At 36.9% G+C, this 10,295-nt stretch overlaps 1 long non-coding RNA gene and 1 other non-coding gene across 2 annotated transcripts; both read right to left on the bottom strand.

Moving 5' to 3' along the window:
- Window positions 1–1,738: 1,738 nt before the first annotated feature.
- LOC111022487 (uncharacterized) lies at window positions 1,739–2,882 on the bottom strand. Its single transcript, XR_002602975.2, has 2 exons — window positions 2,703–2,882; window positions 1,739–2,085 (listed from the first exon to the last, which is right to left on the bottom strand). It is a non-coding gene; the product is annotated as an uncharacterized LOC111022487 (long non-coding RNA).
- Window positions 2,883–7,371: 4,489 nt separating this feature from the next.
- Window positions 7,372–7,477, bottom strand: LOC148211356 (small nucleolar RNA R71). Its single transcript, XR_015791106.1, has one exon. It is a non-coding gene; the product is annotated as a small nucleolar RNA R71 (small nucleolar RNA).
- Window positions 7,478–10,295: the final 2,818 nt, after the last annotated feature.

Genomic DNA, 10,295 nt, shown 5'->3' with positions numbered 1-10,295 from the left:
TAAAAACATGAAAACATAACCTAGATGAGTTTAATAAAATAGTTTTTGAAATGGAATATTGGTGAAACTTTTTCACGTGAAAGTTATACAATAATCCTGGTAAATTATTTGCTTGATAGTTATAATAATGTGAAGTCTGCGATGAAGTATGATAGAGATTATCTCTGCTATTGTGAAAATGTTATTAAAATGAAAGATTTAGAATTGAGGGATAGCAAGTTCTAATAATAAAGGAAAAAGTAGAAATAGATGTAAGTCTAGATCGAAGTCTAAGAGGTCTAGTAATAGAAGGTGTTATAATTGTAATAACAAGGTTTTGTACTAACATTAGGAAGAATGGGGTGATAACCAGAACCAAAAGGATAAGGAGAAAGAAGATAATGATGGGGTCGAATCTTAGTGAAGAGTATGACCATGTCCTTATGGTGAGTGAGTGTAGTGAGGATGATACCTAAAGTCTAGATTTAATCTATTCTTTCCATATGACACCCAATAGGGATTGGTTAGAGAACTCTCATCCTGATATGGGGGTAAAGTTATGTTAGGAAATTTCCATTTCTCAAATGTAGAAGGTCAGGCCACAATTATGCTTAAACTTCATGATAGGAAAAGTAGACTTTTAACTGATGTAGGTATGTTCCTGACGTTAAGCAAAATCTAATTTCAACTAGTACGCTTGATAAAACTATGATATATCATACAGTTTGAGAGTGGTATAGTTAAAGTCATGATGAGGATTATAGTAGTGAGTAGATGGTTCAATCATTTGAGGTCAAGTGCCTTAGTTAAAGAACTGATAGTTCTTAAATTACTTCGTAACATAAGCATCTAGGTCGCATGAGTGAACAAGAGTTAAGTGAGTTAACCAAACAAAATCTTCTCCCTATTGATAAAAATGTACACTTGGACATTTGTGAGAATTGCATATATGTTAAGTCCAAAAGAGTGAAATTTGGGAAAGGAATGCATGTAACAAAGAGAAAGTTAGAGTATGTCACTAATGGGGTCATTTAGTGTAGCTACCAATGGTGGGGTTAAGTATTTTTTATCCATTATAGATGATTGTACTAAGAAAGTGTGGGTTTATATTTTGAAACATAAACCTGACACTCTTAATAAATTTGTTGAATGGATAAATTTTGTAAAAACTCAAACTAGCTTTGAAGTTAAGAAAGAACAGATATAGCCTAGAGTTTTGTAATCAGAATTTTAATAATTATTGCAAGTCTACGAGCATAGCTAGATACTAGACCATTGTAGGAACCTCTCCAATATAATGGGGTAGTTGAGAAATGAACCGAACTTTAGTGGAAAAAGTGAGGTCTACGTTGTCCAATGTACAGTTTCCCTAGGGTTTTGGGGGTGAATTTGTAGTGACTGCATGCTATATATTTAATAGGAGCCCCTGCCACCAACATAGATCTTAAAACACCTCAAGAACTTTGGCAAGGTAGACCCCCAAATCTTACACACATTCAAGTCTTTGGGTGTTTAGCTTAAGCTCATGCAAATAAGGGAAAATTAGAACCTGTGACTAAGAAATGTGTTTTCTTAGGATATCCAAATGGTGTAAAGGGAAATAAATTGTGAAGTCTAGATATAGATAGCCTTAAGATCATAATGAGTAGAGATGTGATATGTGATGATTACTAAAATCGGGTATGTAACGCCCCCGAATTCCAACAATACTTCCGAGGAAACGTTAACAAACTACCTATTCAACTCTCTCTCAAAAGCATAAAACAACTAACATAAAACCTGGTAGTTCATATTTTATTAAATTTCGAAAACGAATTCTCTCACCCTTTGTGGGCTAACGAAACATAAAACTTCTACTAAACCAACAATTCTATAACCAGTCTAAATAAGTAAAAACAACGATTAAAAAAAGATGATCATACACATCTAAAACAACCCTAACTAGACAGCCCCTAAATAACAACTTTCTAAGACATCCAAATATCCAAGTATAAAAAAAAAAATCAAGCTATCCTAACACCAACAACAAAGAGTGTGCAACCTAATGGTCCTTCCTCAGTCATGCGTCCTCCACGTCATCACCATGATCATAGCTCTAATATTCACCTGAAAACAATAATTGTATAATCGGGGTGAGTATATAAAATACTCCGTAAGTAGCCCTCTTTAATTACACACAATCAACATGCTCAAAGACGCAATATTCAACAAAATAAGATAAATCAACAACATGTTTTACATATCATAACAAGTAAACAACACAACGCCATGCATTCAAGGTACCATACCCAAGTAACCTCATCTTCTAGCCCGCTAGTATCTATCTCTCTCTAGCCCATTCCAAACTCATTTCAACTATCTCATATCTCTAAAACAAACTCTTTCCTACTCCACAACTTACTCCTCCGAGTTGTACCGACCCTTGACCACGCATAGCCAATGCCTCGATGTTGGGTGTGTTGCCCTAAAGTCGTAGTTTGTATTTATGTAAAAATAAATTTATGTTCAATAAAGTTATGGTTTCATATTCAATCAATTTGTTGTTAAACTTATAGCACTGTATTGTCCAAATCCAATAAACTAAATGATGGAAAAAATACATACATGCGCAGCGGAAGTGAGCAAGAATCGAAATAACAATCTAGATGCATAATACAACCTAGGATTAAACATGCATGATCATACATTATGATGCTTAGAGATAAGTAGAGAAAAATACAAACCTTTGTAGCTTTTCAAAAATCTTCAAATAGCTCCAATGAAGGACCACCAAGAGATCTTCCTAGCTATTCTCAAGGCTTGGAATAGAGTGGTGGGACTCTGTTTAGAGAAGGAAAAAATTAGAGAAAAGTGGAGCTAAAAGGAGTTATGTAAGCTTTTTGAAAACACATCAAATGGCCAAAGGTTCCAAGAGATTTTGATGTTTGAACAAAAGCCTTCTTAAATAGGTAAATTACATGCAACTCTTGCATGTCAAAGTTCACCAAAAGCTTACAACACATATTCCACTCATGCATGGCATGACTAAGTGTCAAAATGCATGTCTAAGTTCACCAAAAGCTTACAACACACATTCCACTCATGCATGGCATGGCTAAGTGTCAAAATGCATGTCTAAGTTCACCAAAAGTATACAACACACATTTCACTCATGCATGGCATGGCTAAGTGTCAAAATGCATGTTTAAGTTCACAAAAAACTTATTTTGTGGAATTTTCTACTCAACTTGGTTAAAAACATTATTTTAATCTACTTTAGTCAACCTTTGACTTTCTCTGGTCAAAGTCAACTATTTGACTTTTTCCAAAATCCGATGTTTGATGAAATCCATGCCTCTGATTATGAATCCGCATTCATAATTTTAATATTTAAATCCTATTTAAATATTTTGTCCAAATTTCTCAAATTGATATCATATATCAATTACTTAATCATATTTCATATGATTAACCTAATTCGTATGATTTGAATTATTCCTTCAAATTATTCTAAGTTTATTCCTATATGAGCTAGCCAGGAGACCTTATGGACCTACAAATCATGAGCTCCAACAATCCGAGATTAACCGGTTAAACTCTTTAACCTAGTTAACCAACAATCGTTAACTACGTGGTCACTCCACTAAAGCCCGTAGCTACACTCTCCTCACTGTAGATATATTATGTCCATTTGATATAACCATGATCGGTAAGTCGACCCTTCACAGGTTGTTCGTAATTACAGCTGGGTCAAAATACCGCTTTACCCCTGTAATTACCTCTTGTTCCTTAACTCCCACTAATCCTCTAATGAACAATGATTTGTAGTCAAACTATCAAATCAAAAAATCCTCTCAAACCTTTTGATGAGGGTGGCGCCAATTGTTCAAGACCTGGATTCAGCCCTTAAGAGAACAACCTCTCTACTATCCCAAAATTGGGTAGAAGTGAATTCCTTCTTGCACCCTATGTCCCTAGCTATCTACCGGGTCTTACCCCTGAAATGGGAGGCTTATTGAGCCAGCGCTGTTGAGCTGCTCTCACCCATGCAGATCTAAGGATAATCCCGAGTAAACAGAAGTTCATAGTTAGCTCAGGATTAAGATCGAGTTACCTAGGCCATCAAAGTTGAGATAGCCAGTTTGAAACAGTAAACGGTGTTATAAAGTAAAAGTGACTATCTCATGGTCCGGTCTTATGCAAACTCTTTGCACGGGACAACCCCACTCGCATGTCTTCACATGAACGAATTAGGATTACATCGTTTGTACTAGCTACAAAGTGGGCCGCATCCATAGTGTCCCCAGAATAAGGCGCCCAACCTTATTCCTATACTATAGACCATTTAGACTGTTAACTCAAACTTGATCCATATTTATGTCTCTTACATAGAGTTTGAGTCTCAGGTAACAGTCTAGGATCCTTTATTTTATCGGATTTAGATATAGTAAGAACATTTTATTGGATCAATAACTACTTATTGATTAAAACCTTCAATAACAACTTTATTGAATGATAAAAGTATATCTGTCATTCTCAAACTATGAGTTTTAGGACATAAAACCCAACACTAAACATCCAAGGTTAGTATCATGTAACCAGGACAGTATATATACTGAGTATATTTTGATATATCCTGGATATATAAGTAGATAATGTCCCGGGAATAACCTAAAGGACCTATAGTATATGGATAAGGCTGGGTACCTTATCCAAATAACACTATGGTTTTTCTCCCCCTATATTTCTCCCATCTAAGAATTCTCTCTCAACAAGAACCTATCCCAAGAGTCTTAGCATCTATTTTTTGCTCCCACAAGCAAGTTCTTCGCAGAGGATAGTGGGAAGATCGGTGGTAGTTAATAGATTTACTGGAGTTATTTGAATAAGGTCTTCAAATGTAAGCTTCTTTCTCCCTGTATTTTCATTTTCTATGTGTGATTTTTGCTCCTTAAAATTCAAGAATAAGATCGTTGTTTTCGTTGCGGGATTAATGTCCCTTCACTCGACACTTCTCTACATCGCTTAGCATTCGATCCTTGACCATTTACCCAAAGTCCCGAACCTTTGCACTGACCCTTAACCACACATAGCTAAAGCATCGATAACTTTGCAACATATTGGTCCCTGCCCTTTCCTTTAAAGGCTGCAATATTGGCTTTCCACTAAGACTCACTGCGTTGACCCGTAACCACACAAAGCTAAGGCCTCGACACTCATCTTTGTTCAAAGTTGGCGTATTGACCCCCGACGATTTACCTTAAGCATCGATAATTAAATTTTCCAAGACTGGCGTATCGACCCTTGACCTTTATACTCGGAGCCTCGACACCCAGTAGTGACGTATCAGCCTACAACCTTTTACACCCGGGGCCCTGACACTCCTCCAATCTCCTTTCATAACAACTGATAACTATCAAATAGAGAGTCAATTATAGGCCAAACTAAAGGTAATTGTGTGCCAAGAATGTGAAATACAAGCTAATTAAGCCACAAGAATGTGAGAATTTCCAGAGGGAACCTTCAATGCATTGATTCTTGTAGATTCAGTAAATTATTTTAGTGAATGGTAAATTTTGGATGTTTAGTGCAGAAAGAAAAGTATGGTGCACTCGGAGTAGGTGAATCATTAGTGGAATAGATTGGTGCTGCTAAAGGCTTAGGGCAGCTGGTTGAAGTCGGAAGCGGGCTAGCGCTTTGGAAACTATAGAGCAAAAGCTGGAGCAGTAATTTGATTTCACCCACATTGTTACCGTGTTCGTACAGTGTCTGTACATTGTCTAAACATCATCCACGTGAGGTTCTTTGGTGCCCTAAGCTAAAGGCCCGGTACTTATATAAAAAGCGACCTCAGCCGCATGGGAGGGAGAGTGAACCTAACTGGGACACATCGATTTCAGGGAAACATTCTCTAAAAGGCATGGGGATTGACGATGGAAGGGAGAGAGACACTGATTTGGCTCGAGATCTTCACTATTCATCGGAGGAAGCTTCTAGGTTTTTCTTTCTATGCCTTCTGAAATGGATTTGTCTTCCATCCTTTCATTTTCTTATTTCTATTTCATCATGAACTAATCCCCCTTCCTTTGGGGAGGGGTTGAAACTTGATGTAATAGACGTTGAGCTACTGTTGAGTGCATTTGAACTCTTATTTAATAATAGTAAGTTTCATTTTTTTCATCGTTCTAGACATGTTTGGCTAACAGGTTTAGTGTGCAAGATCATAGAAAGCTTGGGAAAGCTCCTGTGCCTGGATTCCCTACTGTTAGTCGTAGTTTCTATGTTCTTTCTGAAATAAAGTAGTGAGTAACTAGGAATGGGGCTCACTCTGCGGCGCCGGTAGATTCGTTTCATGCTTGTTGTAACCACAACGGGAGTTGGGTTAGACATTTGCTAGGTAACTCGGTAGAGAGCCGTGAGGGTCTGGGCTTTAAAAGTTTCATGTGTTTTTCTTCAGTAGGTGATGTTTAAAATCAGTAGGTGGATTTCCCTTCCCCGAATCCCTAAAAATCGATTTAAATCTTCCTGTGTTCAATCCTTCGGTGGAAGCCTCATGAAAAGTTTATTAGTGCTCTTATTCACTATTTTAGTTACATGTTATTTTTACAAGTTACTAGAAACATTGATAAGCAAACTTCATTGTCTTTTATTATTTTTTTGGTAGCTCGAAGCAATTAACCAGTTTCTGTATGCATGAATTCCCTGTGGAGACGACCTTGTTTGTACTACAATTGACAAAATTAGTGTATACTTGCACTATAATTCATCCATTGTTAGAAAATACAATAAGTTTTTGGCGCCGTTGCTGGGGAATTTTGGAAAACTGTAGATTGTGGTTAGTTACTTTGAGGTACGGTGCTTAAAGACCTTGCTACTATTTTTTAGGAGTGTGGGAGCTGTGAATGAAAGATTTTCCTACATTCGAATTCGCTTTTGACCCATAATCGAAAAGAACTTTTCGAAGAAGACTGACTGAACAGCGGGTGCGAAGAGAGGAGGTCGAAATGTATCGCAACGAGCAAAACCCAGTTGAGAACGAAGTAGTATGAATACCAGGGGAAAGAGCAGTCAATAGAGTACCTCCTTGAATGTTGTTCTACTTGCTGATGACACAAAGCAGGAAATTAGAGCATATGCAGCTCCAGCGTTCTATGACTTCAACCCTGTCATTGCTAATCCAATCATCGAAGCAGGGAGATTTGAGCTGAAGCCTGTAATGTTTCAAATGTTGCAAACAGTGGGACCATTTTATGGACTAGCATTAGAAGACTCGCACAGACACTTAAGATATTTGATGAAAGTAGGTGATTCATTAAAGGAAGCTGGAGTTAGTAAAGAAGAAACTAGTACGCTTCATGGAACGACTTAGCAAAACAATTTTTTAAGCAGTATTTCCCACCTTTGAAGAATGCTAAACTTAGGAACAAGATTAACAACTTTCAACAGTTTTCAGGCGAATCCTTAAGTGATATTTGTAAAAGATTTAAAGGGTTGTTACAAAAATGCCCCATCATGGAATACACTGCTGCATTCAGATTGAGACTTATTATAATGGGCTAAACGAGGTGACACAATTGGTAATTGATGCCTCAGCCAATGGAGCTTTGTGGTCAAGACAGTATTGGAAAGAATTTTGAGGAATAAGCATCAATGGTCGAAGTCACGAGCTGCATCAACAATAGCAAGCCCCACAGGATTAGTAACAGAGGATGTAGTGGTGGACCTCAATTCCAAAATTTCGCGCTTGGCTGATATTGTCATGAAGAATATCACTACAAATGAGGTCGTACGGTCTAAGGCAAAGGTGGCTGACTGGCGTTTATGCTAAACGCACGCACTAAGCGTGGTAATAATTCTATAGATGCAAGCGCACACCTGTCAGAGTAATATAAAATGGATGGAGTATCCAAGTATCGATCCTCAAGGACTTCTAAATAATTTCCAAACTCTAAAGTTTTAATGAATAGTGAACGTTGAAATGAGTGATTTTTGTAAAAATGGGAAGTGGTCACAAATAATGGTTTGGGATTTTGGATTTGGTCTTATAATGGTAAAACCTAGCCCGAATTACTTCAAGTTAGCCAACAAAGAATCAAGGATACGCTAAGGACGATATGCATTTTACTTTAGGAACCAACGACTACGCTTTTCACTTGACTTATGTCTAAGCAAGTTCAAAGTCCTAAGACATTCCCTAATATGTCTATTATGAGAGATATCTTAGTTTTAGGATGGAAATAGTCGCAACATCAGGTTAAGGTTCTATGTCTAGGCTACTTAAGCGGAACCCTTATGTCTAAGGCGCTACTCTCCTCGGTTTAACTACTCAACAATGCAAATAAGCAACCTTTTCAGTATTGACTTGTTAAGACTTACAGTGGCCTTCTCTAAATCCTAACTTTTTGGGAAAACATGTTGAGCAATGAATGGAAAGCAAAAACACTACTTCTTAGCAACCCTTTTTTTTTAGAAATAAAAAGCTAACTATCCATAACCGGGCTAGAGACGGGAATTTAGAAAGACATATTGAAGAAAATACAGCAAATAAAATGGTTGAAATTGGAATGCATGTGTGAAAAACAAAAGTTAACTAATGGAGAGTTTTTATCAGGATTGAGAGCTTCGTCCTTCTCTTTCAAGCAAGGGGGAGTGTCACGTGCTCTTTCCTCCAAAAACACAACTCTCTTAACTAAAAATAAAGTAAAGGCTAAGGGAAGATAAGCAAAGTGCTGGATTTTTATATATTTGAATAAGTAGAAAATAACTAAGTATGAGTGAAAACAAAACAAAGCTCAATAAAGGAATGTAAAGTGCTCGGGATTTAAAAACCAAAAGCAACTAATGAAAGCAACTCAAAAGTACTTAGAAAGCAACAAAGAAACACTAAAAATGATCAAGAGAAGGAAGCAAGGCTTGATGAATTTGGTGGAGAAGCTACTGGAATTTATAGTTGTGCAGAATCTGTTCGGTAGGTCCTAAAACGATGGTGAATCACCCATTTCCAACTCCTTTGACTGACTAAATCGTGCTCAAACTGATAGTGGAACACTTCCTATACACATATGCATCGGTTGGAACCACCAAAACGCATTGGAAGACGCGTTTCATTAAGGGCAAAGTTGGAAGAAAAACTGTTTTCTGCAGCCTTCCCAGGCGCCTGGCGCCTCCCATGTAGGCTTTTCCGACTTTTTGCTTCTTTTGATTAATTTGCACTCCCAAATGGTTCTAAAATGTCATAAATACAATATAAGCCAACCACAAACCATCATATATGAATTTTGCATGAATTAGAACTCAAACGACCGAGAAAAAGTCTGAAACAAAGTTAAAACATAGTAAAAACAGCATCTAAAACCTTCTTTTTAACCTTCTTTTTACGCGTGTCAACAAGCGTAATCACACCCCCAAACTTGACTTTTTGCTTGTCCTCAAGCAAAACTTAGCAACTTTAATCAGCTTCCTAACACATGGACAAGGTAAAGCAAAAGCAACCGAGATGTTAATCATAAATTGTCTTAGGGAAAAGATGTCAAAGCTTACCATTCTATTGCCTTTGTAAGCTTAGTCACTATAAACCAAGTTTGAAATGATAAAAACTTTCTCTTTCAAAATCCTCTTTCCTTTCAAAAACAGAAAACATTTTCAAATACCCCTAAGGAATCTGCACACTCCCTCCTTACATTAAGACTTTTACATCTGAAAGACCGGCTACTAGCCCCTGAGGTTTCCACACACTAACATCGGTTTCAACCACAGCTACTCGTAGGAAGACTTTAAAACTAACAGCTAGGTCATAAGATGACGACAATGAGAAACACGAAGCCACTTATCACCATCCTTACTACTATTTTCAAAGTCAACACCCAACCTAAAACTAAATGGGTGTCTACAGTAGGACTCGGAAATCATAAATACATTTTCTTTAACTCTCATTGTTTTTACCACTCTTTTCTTTCGAACACAAGTATTTTCCCCACTCTTATTTTCTCTCAACAAGACTCTTTTTACTCATTTGCAACTTTTTTTTTCTTTTTTTTTTTCTTAAGCTAAGTGCTTTTCAACACTTTCTTTCTGTAATAGCATTTGTTTTTCCAACTGACTCTTTTTCAAAAGAAAATAGCATGAGTTTCCAAATATAAATAACACTTTATCTTTCTGAAACAACGACTGACACAACGACTGTCCCCCCAAACTTAAGAGAGACAGTGTCCTCACTGGGAAAAGACTTTTGCATCAGATGAAAAAGGCTTAACAGTAAAAAGGACAAGGACATCCTATATAGGAGCAAAGAAAAAGTTTAAAGTTTGTAAAGATCAAAAAGACATAAAAGAAAATGA

Source organism: Momordica charantia, assembly GCF_013281855.1.
Source record: "Momordica charantia cultivar OHB3-1 chromosome 5 unlocalized genomic scaffold, Mcharantia_2.0 BLBB01000005.1, whole genome shotgun sequence".
NCBI classification, from domain to species: Eukaryota; Viridiplantae; Streptophyta; class Magnoliopsida; order Cucurbitales; family Cucurbitaceae; genus Momordica; species Momordica charantia.
The sequence above is the reverse complement of the archived record's forward strand: the minus strand, read 5'-3'. Positions and strand labels throughout refer to the sequence as shown.